This window comes from Anolis carolinensis, chromosome 3 (genome assembly GCF_035594765.1).
Source record: "Anolis carolinensis isolate JA03-04 chromosome 3, rAnoCar3.1.pri, whole genome shotgun sequence".
NCBI lineage: Eukaryota > Metazoa > Chordata > Lepidosauria > Squamata > Dactyloidae > Anolis > Anolis carolinensis.
In genome coordinates, this window is record NC_085843.1 from 219,549,371 (window position 1) to 219,563,292 (window position 13,922).

General features: G+C 40.5%; 1 protein-coding gene and 1 long non-coding RNA gene across 7 annotated transcripts in view; one reads left to right on the forward strand and one right to left on the reverse strand.

Annotated features, from left to right (window-relative positions):
• The window catches only part of ctnna3 (catenin alpha 3), a 1,223,202-nt gene that overhangs the window by 458,866 nt on the left and 750,414 nt on the right, over window positions 1-13,922 (reverse strand). The gene's annotated exons all lie outside the window — the stretch shown is intronic.
• LOC134298041 (uncharacterized) overlaps window positions 1-13,922 on the forward strand; it is a 56,112-nt gene that overhangs the window by 5,173 nt on the left and 37,017 nt on the right. Inside the window, exon 3 of one of the 3 annotated variants that reach the window (XR_010005020.1) lies at window positions 9,145-9,373. The exons of 1 other annotated variant lie outside the window; for it this stretch is intronic. This is a non-coding gene — a long non-coding RNA (uncharacterized LOC134298041). The remainder of the gene's footprint in view (window positions 1-9,144; window positions 9,374-13,922) is intronic. One more of the 3 variants, XR_010005021.1, reaches the window with a different exon arrangement.

A 13,922-nucleotide genomic window follows, 5' to 3' on the forward strand; every position in this document is an offset into this window, starting at 1 on the left:
TTCTTTGCAGTCATGCTCCGTGTTCTTGGTCTGTATTTATAGTATTTATTTCATTTGTATGCCACCTTTCTCTCAGAGCACCAAAGTTACTCTCAAAGAGAATCCATTTAAAAACTTGATATTTTGTAAACAAATCACCAAACCAAAAGAACATACATTTATTCAGTGCCACCAGCTTATCGTTTGTGCTAGTGAAAGAAATCAATCCAGTATTTCTAAGATATCCAGGTTCACTGAATCTCAAGAGGACCATTCTGCCATGACATGAAAGACCTTGTGGTGGCTTATATGCCACATTTTAATTCAAGGAAAGTGAAACAGCTCTCCTCCTCCTCACTCTGGCTGGTGGGTTTTTTTTTTCAAATTAACGAGGGGGAGAGGAAGAAGAAGATCATTTTTTCAATAGATCATTTTATTACAAGGTGGTGTTTAAGCATAGGCTCTCATGGGACACAGAAAGGAGGCCAGTGAGGATGGCCGGGGAAGAAATTCTGGGACCGGCAAATCTGTATGTGAACCTGCTCTCAGGCCCCGGGTTTTTTTGCTCCTGAGGTAAAACCTGTGATTTGGTGCTGTCTGGAAGCGCCCTCAGTTGCATGCTGGTGCATATAGCTTGTTTGTCCCATCTTGCTCCTCCTACTTATTTACATGCATTAAAAAACAAGCCTCAACAGTCTATATTAACTCTGAACCAAAAGTTATGATTTACGACGCCAGACACAGAATGAATTCATTTGAAACAAAGATTTGTCAATGATGTTTATTATTATTACTACTATTACTACCCCCCCCCCCCCTATAAAACTATAACTGTGAATCTGAACATAATGCTAAGCTAGCCACATCTCATATGTTTTATTGTCTATTCATGGGAACACAAGTTGTTTCATAAGGTAGGTTTTCTAAAAAAAAATCACAAAAGAAAAATTGGCATGATCAAATGAAGAGAAATCAGGTTTTACTAGAAATAGTTGATACAGCTAGAAATGTTTAACATTTCCAAAAGATGAAGGCAGGGGTTGAAAGAAGGCAGTGACCTGTGAGTACTTAGTATCTGCTGAGTTTTATTTCCAAGACTCTCTGTGAATATTCACAATCCATGGATACTCAACTTCATTATATACAATGGCATAGTAATGTTGTGTTTCTTTAATAAAATTGCAAACTCAAGGTTGGCTTTTTTTGGATGCTTTGTTACTATTTTCAAGCTGTGGGTGCAGAATCCATGGCTGCAGTGGGGTGACTGCGTAGTCAGAAGTTATTGGGGGGTGGGGGGGTGGAGGTGAATTTCTTAAACAAAGTACAAGGATTCTTCTGGACATTCTTAAAAGCCTAATTTTTCCCCTCTGTTGCTTTCAGAGTGGTCATGTCTGTTATTAGAGTGGACAAACCTCCATTTCAAGGCTGTCAGATCAGATTTAAAGAGAAAGGAATAGAAAAGGCATGCGGCGCCATGAAACCACTCATCAATACTTAGATTATGGATAGCAGACTGAATAGCCAGCGAGTCTTCTCCATAATGATGAGAGGTACAGCTTTTCTGTCAGAGTTACTTTTGCATGATTATTTCCACACACATTGTTTAAAACAGGTATTTTTGTGTGACCGTATCTCTTCTTTTGTTCTCTATTTTGGAAATGAATTTCTTACTTTGTGGGAATGAGGAGGTGGCATCCTAGTTCACACCTCTACCCATGGTAATGTATAATGAGTCTCAACTTATACCCCTGTGAGTGCAAATACATTCTACCTGGAATATATTTAAAATTACATTAAAAAGGATGCTTAATTGAAGGCTCAGAGAGGTAAACAGGAAAGAAAATAGATTCATTTTTTAATGAGAAGAGCAGAATCTTTTCCAGCATCCCCCTGCTTGGCCTTTGCTAAAACACGTTTCAGTCCTAAATCTGTTTCACTGGGAGAAAGTTTTACTGCTTTCAGAGAAAGCAACTTTGTTTGCATAGGACTGCAGCAAGAGCAGTAAAAATAGCAGTAAAACTTTCCTCCCTTGCTTTTTCAAAATGTCATTTCAACTTTAATAACACTAATTTCAATGCCATGGTATGTACCTTTAATTAATATCCTTATAGGAAGGCTACAAATGGTACTTAAGAAAATGTTGACGTTGTCAGAGATACTAACATCTGTTCTGCCAGTTTAAAGGCAGATGGTGAGCAGAGCACTTGCTCCATCTTTTTGCCCTATTTTTCTGTCCTCATTCAATATTCAGGAAGTTTGGGAAATAGAATTAGACAGGAAAAAGAGGAGAACTTTTGCCCACCCACAACAAAATAATGAGACAAGATAACTTAGTTGGGATAACTATGGGCAACTTTTACTGAATTGTTACCTATTTAAACTTTCTTCATGAACTGCAAACAGCTAAAAGTAGGGGTTTGCACTTGCTGTTGTGTAAGCTGAAGTAGTGGCCATCTGAGACCCACTCCTAAGCTGACTTGGGCAAGACACCTGAGTTCCCCACATAACTCACCTGAGTTGTAACCAGGGCAACTCTTAGGAAACTGCATTGTGAGACTCAATTGAGCAAACTTACAGGTGGGGCGTTCCCATTCCTGGCCTTCACCAAAATGAGTGCCATAGGTGACACCAAAATGTTAAATGAAATACCCGTTACCAGCATGAAAACCTATTTAAGGCAACACCCAATGCCAGTATCCCAAAAACCTCAATGGTGTAGGGTAGGCCAAAAAAAAAAAAAACATTAAAAGGGGGAGAAAATTCCTACCCAGCCCCAAAGCAACCCCCTAATATCATGGTACACTGTTAAAGAGTGGGATAGGTGGGCCAACGTCCAAGCTGGAATGAAGAGGTAAAATGGGGGCAGCAATCTGCCTACGGAAGCTCTGCCTTCAACTTTTTATGTTGTTTGCCTCAATTCATTGAGAAGGTAAATAGCCCTCACCTCCCAGGCTTGCCGGAAGGGGAAAGCAAAGTCCCTCAACATACACACACATTAGTAGATTCAAGATTTGGACAAAAATTGTGATCATAATAATAATAACACTTTATTTATATTCTGTTCTATCTCCCCAAGGGGATTCAGGGCGGATCATAGTACACATACAAGGCAAACATTCAATGCCATTTTGGAGACAGGACAGAAAAGAATAAGACAAACAGAAGGAAGTTAGTAGTCTTGAAGTCCAGGGTTTTTTTGGTGAATTTGATCAACATTATTCATGACTCTAGTTTTATGCAATAGAGATCTAAAAAAGAAAAAAAGTACCAAACAGATTCCTGGCATTCAGTAAAATGAAAGCAGCTATAATAGACAGGAAACTGGGGTGCTTTTAGCTCCCCAAATCCCAATAGAAGTTTGAACTCTGTATTACCTAAAATGCAACACATCCAAGGAAGAGTTTTCTGGCTCACATATTACAAATTTTGTGAGCATAATTGGTCTTTCAGAAGATATGAATGAATACATCAGCAAAAGTAGGCATCACAATTCCAATTTCAGGAAGGACTGGGAGCAAAGCAAAGAAAGGCATTGCAAGAAAGAAGGAAATAAAAAGAAATTCTACCAATGCTGTGTCAATAAGAAATGGAACATTCTTCTATGACCATCCATTTGTGAGTCTTTATGAAAAGTGTAGATGCTGCTTTATTTTCATGCCTAAGACATGAATGCAAATAATTAATCTTATTACACAGAGCAGCACAACAACTTTGGCCTTAGTGAAATGTTTCTGGAAATAAAGCCTTGTTAAACAAAGCCTAAGGAATAGCACAGGAGCTCAGCAAATAGACAGAGGTCAAAATAGTGTAGTCCATGGGTAATATGTAACCACCACACTCATAATCCTCGTACTGTTTAGTTCAAGCCAATTATTTCAAAAGGAGACATCTCTTGGTCCAGAAGGAAACTGTTCACATATTAATTTTTTCAGAAAAATAGGGAGCTGGGGGCAGAGCAATAAGGGCAGCCCTCTGAGAACTGAAGAGGTGAAGTGAGTGGACTTCTAGAAGTGACCCGCTTCTTATTTAAATAACATCTCCCTACCATCCATACACAATGTAATCCCAAAGAATCCCTGTGTATTTACTAAAGGTGCATTGATCTGTCAAGTCCATTCTGGCCAAAGTTGTTGTTGTCGTTGTCGTTGTTGTCATTGTTGTCATTGTTGTTGATAGCAAACTGCTTTATCTCCCCAAAGGGAACTCAAAGTGGCTTGATGTAAAAGCATAGGTATTCAATTTAAAATATATATAAATATACAAACATTTAAACAGAATTAAACACAAACAGTATCAGTTATCAGTTAAACTGATCAGTTAAAATTCACCAAACATATTTGAAATTAAAAACCGCTGCACCCCCCGCAACCAGATCTCAAACACCATCTTTAAAAGCCTGTTTCAATAAAAAGGTTTTAGCCTGCCTCCATAGGACAGCAGGGAGAGGGCCATTCTGGCTTCCCTGGGCAGGGAGTTCCAGAATTTAGGGGCAGCCACCAAGAAGGCCTGCTCTCTCGTTCCCACCAACCAAGCTTGAGATAGAGGTGGGACCGAGAGAAGGGCTTCTCCTGAAGATTGCAGGGTCCTGGCAAGTTCATACAAGGGAATGAAGTCGGCCAAATAGCCTGGACCTGAACTGTCCTTTTAAAAACCGTTTAAAAAAAATCACCTAGCTCATGCCATCTAGGGAAATATAGATTTTGTGCATGTATTTATCTAATTACATGCATTCTTGGGTGAATGCAAGTAGTCACTAATATATGCAACACTCTGATGCATTTCTAGAAATAGAAATAACTTTCCCTAAATATTTTTAATACATGTTACCACACGGATTTTTGTTTTCTATGTTTATTGGTGGTGGCGCAGTGTGTTAAAGTGCTGAGCTGCTGAACTTGCAGACCAAAAGGTCCCAGGTTCAAATCCCGGGAGCGGAATGAGCGCCTGCTGTTAGCCCCAGCTCCTGCCAACCTAGCAGTTCGAAAACATGCCAATGTGAGTAGATCAATAGGTACCGCTCTAGCAGGAAGGTAACAGCACTCTATGCAGTCATGCCGGCCACATGACCTTGGAGGTGTCTACAGACAATGCCGGCTCTTCAGCTTAGAAATGGAGATGAGCACCAACCCCCAGAGTCGGTCACGACTGGACGTAACGTCAGGGGAAAACCTTTACCTTACCTATGTTTATTGGAATGCACCACAAACCAGAAAAAGTATGTCTTTCCATTAGGAAACTGCTTCTCAGTTCACACTCAGTTCTAGAAGATACAAACTGGGCAAATTCTCATTTAAAATACTCCTTAAAACCCTTTAACAGAATGAACTCCTCACAAATCCCTGTTTCTCACAAACTCAGACAAGTGTTTGAACTTCTGTTCTTACAATTTGTTTGTTTAAAAAAAACCCTTATATACCATGAACCATCTAAACATAATATATTACACTATGCAAGAAAATTTGAAAAAAATCTGTTCCTGGTTTCAAAGTATTATTTCTTGTTTAATTGTGCGGTACTTTGAAAGTAGTTCTTATATTCAGAAACTTCACTTTTGTGGCTGAGGGAAGTACTATTATTTCTTTCAGTCTAGGAGTTTGCTTGTAAATTTTCCTTAATAAAAACAAAAGAGACTCTTTCAATCCTCAAAGTAAACAGGTCTTGGTAGTAGGCGACTCCCTCCTTAGAGGAACAGAAGCCATCATTTTCAGAAAGGATGGGATGGCTCAAGAAATATGCTGCCTCCCGGGGCCAAAAATACACCATGTCACTCAAAGGCTCACCAGACTCCTAAAGCCCCATCACCCTCCCCCCTATGTTGATTCAGTATCCAATGATACTGCTAGGCATACTTTTCAAAAGATCACAAATGATTTTCAAGCTCTTGGAACAAAGCTAAAACAAAGTAATGTACATGTGGTATTTTCATCCCTTCTCCCTGTTGTACGATATGGCCCTAAAAGGGCCAGAAAATAGTACAGGTCAATAACTGGTTCCCAAAATGGTGTCAGGAGGAATGCTTTGGCTTCCTCGACCATGGCCTGCTTTTCCAGGAAAAAGGCCTACTGGCAAGGGATGGGGTGCATCTCACACAAGTAGGAAAACACCTTTTGCTCACAGACTAGCAAACCTCATCAGGCTCACTTTAAACTAGGTTAGCTGCGGGAGGGGGACAATAGCCTTGCAGACAGTATTTTACCCACGACCATAGGGAATTGCCATAGGCTAAATGGAGGATTGCACAAACACAAGGACCAATTACCAGGAACCCAATAATCTCAAATGAACCGCTCAGGCGAAGGTTCCAGGGGCTTACATGTCTTTACACTAATGCACAGAGCATGGGGAATAAACAAGATGAACTCCAACTTTTAGCACAACACCACACTTACGATGTCATAGACATCACTGAAACATGGTGGGATGACTCCCATCACTGGAATGTAGCCATTGAAGGCTATAACATCTTTCACAGAAACAGAACAAAGGGGAGAGGAGGGGGGTATCCATATATGTCAAAAACATTTACGTTGCAGAAGAGATGCAAGATGGCAATCCGGGAAACCAGCTTGAAAGCATCTGGATAAGAATCAAGGGAAACGGGATTCAAAAAGATCTCATCGTGGGTGTCTACTACAGACCTCTGAATCAGGATGAAGCTTTCTGTCAGCAGTTGACCAAACAGGCACAAAGAAGAGATATAGTAGTCATGGGCAATTTCAACTGTGCCAACGAATTCCTTGCTTGCCTTGCAGACAATTTTATGGTCCAGAAGATAGAAGAGGCAACAAGGGGATTGGCTACTCTTGATCTCATCCTAACAAATGTGGAGGACCTGATCAATGTAGTCAAAGTAGTCGGATCCTTAGGGGCAAGTGACCATGTGCTCCTGCAGTTTGTGATACAAAGGAAGGCCAAAACTAAGACAAGTCAAACCCACATTCTGGACTTTAGGAGACCTGACTTCCAAAAAATGAAGGAAATACTGAGCGGCATTCCATGGACACCAGTACTAAAAGAAAAGGAAGTTAAGGATGGATGGGAGTTTTTCAAAAGTGAAACACTCAAAGCGCAAAAGCATACAGTGCCAGCAAAAAATAAAAATAAGACAAGTGCAAAGAAGCCAGAATGGATGTCCAAAGAACTTCCAACTGGTCTAAGACTCAAAAAAGACATGCACAAGAAGTGGAAAAAGGGAGAAATCACCAAAGAAGAATTTAAATGAATAGCCAACTCCTGTAGGGAAAGGGTTCACAAGGCTAAAGCGGAAAATGAGCTCAGGCTTGCCAGAGACATTAAAAACAATAATAAGGGCTTCTTTGCTTACATCGGTAGGAAAAGGAAGAACAAGGAGGCAACAGGGCCTCTGCAAGAAGAAGATGGGGACATTCTGACAGGGGATAGGGAAAAGGCAGAACTATTTAATGCCTTCTTTGCCTCAGTCTTCTCACAAAAAGAAAGCCAACCTCAACCTCAGCAACATGGAGTGGATGAAGGATTGGGGAAATCCAACCCCAAATAGGGAAACAAGTCATGCAGGAATATCTGGCCGCTCTAAATGAATTCAAGTCTCCAGGGCCAGATCAACTACACCCAAGAGTATAGAAAGAACTAGCGGAAGTTATTTCGGAACCACTAGCAATCATTTTTTAAGGTTCTTGGAGAACGGGAGAAGTCCCAGCAGATGCGAGAAGGGCAAATGTGATCCCTATCTTCAAGAAGGGAAAAAAGGATGACCCAAAAAATTACCATCCGGTCAGCCTCACGTCGATACCAGGCAAAATTCTGGAAAAGATTGTTAAGGACGTGGTCTGTAAACACTTAGAAACAAATGCAGTCATTGCTAATAGTCAACACGGATTTATCAAAAACAAATCATGCCAGACTAATCTGATCTTTTTTTGATAGAGTGACGAGCTGCGTAGTTGCAGGGAATGCCATGGAGGTAGCCTATCTGGATTTCAGTAAGGCCTTCTACAAGGTCCCCCATGACCTTTTGGCAAACAAGCTAGTCACTTGTGGGCTAGGCAAAACTACAGTTAGGTAGATCTGTAATTGGTTAAAAGAACAAACCCAGAGGGTGCTCACCAATGCTTCCTCTTCATCCTGGAAAGAAGTCATGAGTGGAGTACCGCAAGGTTCCATCCTGGGCCCAGTTCTGTTCAACATCTTTATTAACGACTTAGATGAAGGGTTAGAAGGCATGATCATCAAGTTTGCAGATGACACCAAATTGGGATGGATAGCTCCAGAAGACGCCAGAAGACAGGAGCAGAATTCAAAACGATCTTGACAGATTAGAGAGGTGGGCCGAAACTAACAACATGAAGTTCAACAGGGACAAATGCAAGATACTTCACTTAGGCAAAAAAAAAATGAAATGTAAAGATACAGAATGGGGGACGCCTGGCTCGACAGCAGTACGTGTGAAAAAGATCTTGGAGTCCTCGTGGACAACAAATTAAACATGAGCCTACAATGTGATGCAGCAGCAAAAAAAGCCAATGGGATTTTGGCCTGCATAAATAGGGGTATAGTGTCTAGATCCAGGAGAGTCATGCTACCCCTTTATTCTGCCTTAGTCAGACCACACCTGGAATATTGTGTCCAATTCTGGGCACTCCAGTTGACAAGCTGGAAAGCGTCCAGAAGAGGGTGACTAAAATGATTAAGGGTCTGGAGAACAAGCCCTATGAGGAGCAGCTTAAAAAGCTGGGCATGTTTAGCCTTCCAAAGAGAAGGCTGAGAGGAGACACGATAGCCATGTACAAATATGTGAGGGGAAGTCACAGGGAGGAGGGAGCAACCTTGTTTGCTGCTGCCCTGTAGACTAGGACGCGGAACAATGGCTTCAAACTACAGGAAAGGAGATTCCACCTGAACATTATGAAGAATTTCCTCACTGTGAGAGCTGGTCGGCAGTGGAACTCTCTGCCCTGGAGTGTGGTCGATGCTCCTTCTTTGAAGGCTTGTAAGCAGAGGCTGGATGGCCATCTGTCGGGGGTGCTTTGAATGTGATTTTCCTGCTTCTTGCAGGGGATTGGACTGGATGGCTCATGAGGTCTCTTCCAACTCTATGATTCTATATGTCATTTTTAACCTTTCAATGTGCTGACTGCAACAAAGCTTTTGCAATTTAATAAAACCTTCTCCGTGTGTTTATGACAGAACTAGAAACAGGATTGCCACCCTCCTTTATCTCCAGGGGAAAGACCTGCTGTTTTCCAGCTCTGGAATTGAAGTGTCAGCCCCTGATGCCTTGATTTATCCTGCTTGAGATGGGCGGAGCTGGATTTCACTAATTAAAGAACTTATTAGAAGAGTCCACAACAGCTGCTTGGCACAGGAAATACCACAGGTGTGAATTTCACGGACACTTGAAGAAAAGCAGTTACAGGTAAGCAACCTTTCCTTCTTAGTTCTTTTTTATCCTTGCAACTGAAAATCTACAGAAAAAAAACTTCAGAAATAGAGACATTGCTCCAGCTATCGCACCCAATAGAATTTTATTTTTAACATTGAACAAAAATAAAAGAGACAGCCAAAAAGACTAAACATTGCAATATAAGATCACTAAGAAAATTCACTACGTAATCGTTAGCGTACTATCATTGTGCTTACAAGACAGTCAGACTAAAACATCTGAAGAAAGCAGAAACTATATAATAAAAGTTTAGACATATGTTTATAATACTCTTATTGGAGGTGAGTGTTTAGGTTAATCAAAAAACATATATAAATAAGACAGAGGTACATGAAGCTATGCATAGGCTTTCTCCCTTTTCCAAATCATCTGATGAAACTGAATAGTGAGAGATTACCAATAGATAAAAGAAATAATTTTCTTAAAATCTAAAATGTGCTACAACATAATACAGTTGGTTAATGGCTATCCTGACTATGTACTTCCCAATTTTTGAGGCACAATTTTAAAAGAGTACCCAAATGGACCACACAGGGAATGCTATTTCAGTTATAAAGCCCTGATTTACTGCTGTCAAAATAAATCCTCTATTCTCTATATAATTCTGTCATTAGGGTTCCTGTGGCAGGGATATAGGATTGAATCTACCACCAGAGACAAGCTTGTAAATTGAACTAAAATATCTGGGATTTACATAAGGGAATAAACTGTCACTTTTAACCAATTATCTGAAGATTGCCTATTCACCTCGATTAAATGTGCTTTACCACGCTTACTGATTTGTAAGAGAATCTTCCCTAAGTCTTCCCCAGATAATAACCTTTTCCCACATACTAAATTTCCCAAACTTCAGTCTAAGCAGTCAGTCACACTAAGAAACAGATCCTGTACAATGTTACCCAGCTTTCTAGATCCTTTGAAGGCATTTGTCTAAACCATGAGTAGATAAAAATAGTATGGAGATAAGGGTACCAGGGCTGCTCTGGCCACATATCTCTAGGGATGCCTCTTCATTGTGAATGTGAATTGAGTATTGAACATTCTACATGCAATAATAATAATAATAATAATAATAATAATAATAATAATAATAATAACGGAAAAGCAGGGGCACAAAAGACCAGTTATTGATTGACAAAATGATTCTGGAGAACTGTAAAAGCCGAAAAGCTAATTTTCACATGACGTGGATTGACTACAAAAAGGCCTTTGACTCACTCCCACACAGCTGGATCATCAAGTGTCTGGACGCCATCGGGATTAGTAAAAATGTTGGCACCTTCATTGAAAACACGATGGAGCACTGGAAAACTGAACTGTTTGTTGGAAATGAAAGCTATGGACTTGTCAACATCAGGAGAGGAATTTTCCAGGGAGACTCATTGTCCCCTCTGCTTTACATTATTGCCATGATCCCTCTGTCAACAATCTTACAAAAAACAAATCTCGGCTATCAAACATCTAAGAATTCTCACAAAATTTCGCATCTGATGTACATGGATGACCTGAAGCTGTATGGAAAAATGGAAACTGAAATCCAGTCTCTGACTAACACTGTCCGAATTTTTAGCACTGATATCAGCATGGAGTTTGGCTTGGACAAATGTTCGACAGTGGCATTGAAGAAGGGAAAAATCATTGAAAGTGAGGGTATAAATATGCCTAATGGCCAAACAATAAAGTGTCACCAGCCAGAGGCCTATAAATATCTGGGCATATTACAGCTGAACAACATCAAGCATGAACATGTGAAGACTGTGGTCAGTAAAGAATACACACAAAGGGTCAGAAAAATTCTCAAAAGCAAGCTCAATGGAGGCAACACCATCAAGGCCATAAACACCTGGGCCATACCTGTCATAAGATATACTGCTGGCATCATAAACTGGACACAGATGGAACTGGACAATTTGGACAGAAAAACAAGAAAACTCATGACCATTCATCATTCACTGCAACCTCGCAGTGATGTTGACCGGCTGTATCTGCCTCGAAGATCAGGGGGCAGAGGACTCTTACAAGTCAAACAAGCAGTCAAAGAAGAAGAACATGCCCTGGCAGAATATGTAAAGCAAAGTGAAGAACCTGCTTTGATTGAAGTCAAAAATCAGAAACTCCTCAAAGCACAGCAGACAAAAAACCAGTACAAGAAAGCCACACTACAAACTAGAGCTGACAGCTGGCACAACAAAACATTGCATGGGAAGTTCCTTGACAAAATTGAAGGAAAAGCTGATAAGGAGAAGGCCTGGCTGTGGCTCATGAATGGGACCCTGAAGAAGGAGACAGAAGGCCTGATCCTTGCAGCCCAGGAACAAGCCATCAGAACAAATGCAATTAAGGCCAAGATCGAAAAGTCAGCTGTTGACCCAAAATGCAGACTGTGCAAGGAAACCGACGAAACCATTGATCATATCCTCAGCTGCTGTAAGAAAATTGCACAGACAGACTACAAACAGAGGCACAACTATATGGCCCAAATGATTCATTGGAACTTATGCCTCAAGTACCACCTCCCAGCAGCAAAGAACTGGTGGGATCACAAACCTGCAAAAGTACTGGGAAGTGAGCACGCAAAGATACTGTGGGACTTCCGAATCCAGACTGACAAAGTTCTGGAACACAACACACCAGACATCACAGTTGTGGAAAAGAAAAAGGTTTGGATCATTGATGTCGCCATCCCAGGTGACAGTCGCATTGACGAAAAAAACAGGAAAAATTCAGCCGCTATCAGGACCTCAAGATTGAACTTCAAAGACTCTGGCAGAAACCAGTACAGGTGGTCCCAGTGGTGATGGGCACATTGGGTGCCGTGCCAAAATATCTCAGCCGGCATTTGGAAACAATAGACATTGACAAAATTACGATCTGCCAACTGCAAAAGGCCACCCTGCTGGGATCTGCGCGCATCATCTGAAAATACATCACACAGTCCTAGACACTTGGGAAGTGTTCGACTTGTGATTTTGTGATATGAAATCCAGCATGTCTATCTTGTTTGCTGTGTCATAATAAAATAATAATAATAATAATAATAATAATAATAATAATAATAATAAAAATTAAAAAATCAAAAATCAGAAATCAGAAACTCCTCAAAACACAGCAGACAAAAAACCAGTACAAGAAAACCGCACTACAAACTAGAGCTGACAGCTGGCACAACAACACACTGCATGGAAAGTTCCTTGACAAAATTGAAGGAAAAGCTGATAAGGAGAAGGCCTGGCTGTGGCTCATGAATGGGACCCTGAAGAAGGAGACAGAAGACCTGATCCTTGCAGCCCAGGAGCAAGCTATCAGAACAAATGCAATTAAGGCCAAGATTGAAAAATCAGCTGATGACCCAAAATGCAGACTGTGCAAGGAAACCGATGAAACCATTGATCATATCCTCAGCTGCTGTAAGAAAATCGCACAGACAGACTACAAACAGAGGCACAACTCTGTGGCCCAAATGATTTATTGGAACTTATGCCTCAAGTACCACCTCCCAGCAGCAAAGAACTGGTGGGATCACAAACCTGCAAAAGTATTGGAAAATGAGCACGCAAAGATACTGTGGGACTTCCGAATCCAGACTGACAAAGTTCTGGAACACACCAGACATCACAGTTGTGGAAAAGAAAAAGGTTTGGATCATTGATGTTGCCATCCCAAGTGACAGTCGCATTGACGAAAAACAACAGGAAAAACTCAGCCGCTATCAGGACCTCAAGATTGAACTTCAAAGACTCTGGCAGAAACCAGTGCAGGTGGTCCCGGTGGTGATGGACACACTGGGTGCCGTGCCAAAAGATCTCAGCCGGCATTTGGAAACAATAGACACTGACAAAATCACCATCTGCCAACTGCAAAAGGCCACCCTACTGGGATCTGCACACATCATCAGAAAATACATCACACAGTCCTAGACTCTTGGGAAGTGTTCGACTTGTGGTTTTGCGAAACGAAATCCAGCATATCTATCTTGTTTGCTGTGCCATACAACGTCGTTGTGTTGATAATAATAATAATAATAATAATAATAATAATAATAATAATAATAATAATACAGTAGAGTCTCACTTATCCAACATAAACGGGCTGGCAGAATGTTGGATAAGCGAATATGTTGGATAATAAGGAGGCATTAAGGAAAAGCTTAGGTTTTGATTTTACAAATTAAGCACCAAAACATCATGTTATACAACAAATTTGACAGAAAAAGTAGTTCAATACACAGTAATGCTATGTAGTAATTATTTACGAATTTAGCACCAAAATATCACGATGTATTGAAAACATTGACTACAAAAATGCGTTGGATAATCCAGAACGTTGGATAAGCAAGTGTTGGATAAATGAGACCTTACTGTAATAATAATAATAATAATAATAATTTTATTTCTTACCAACTTTTCCCTATGGCTAGAGGTGGGTCACAGTACATTAAAAAAACACAAGTACTATAAAAATTCTACAAACATACATTAAATGTTTGTATTTTACAGAAATGCTTTGATCTATATCTTTTATG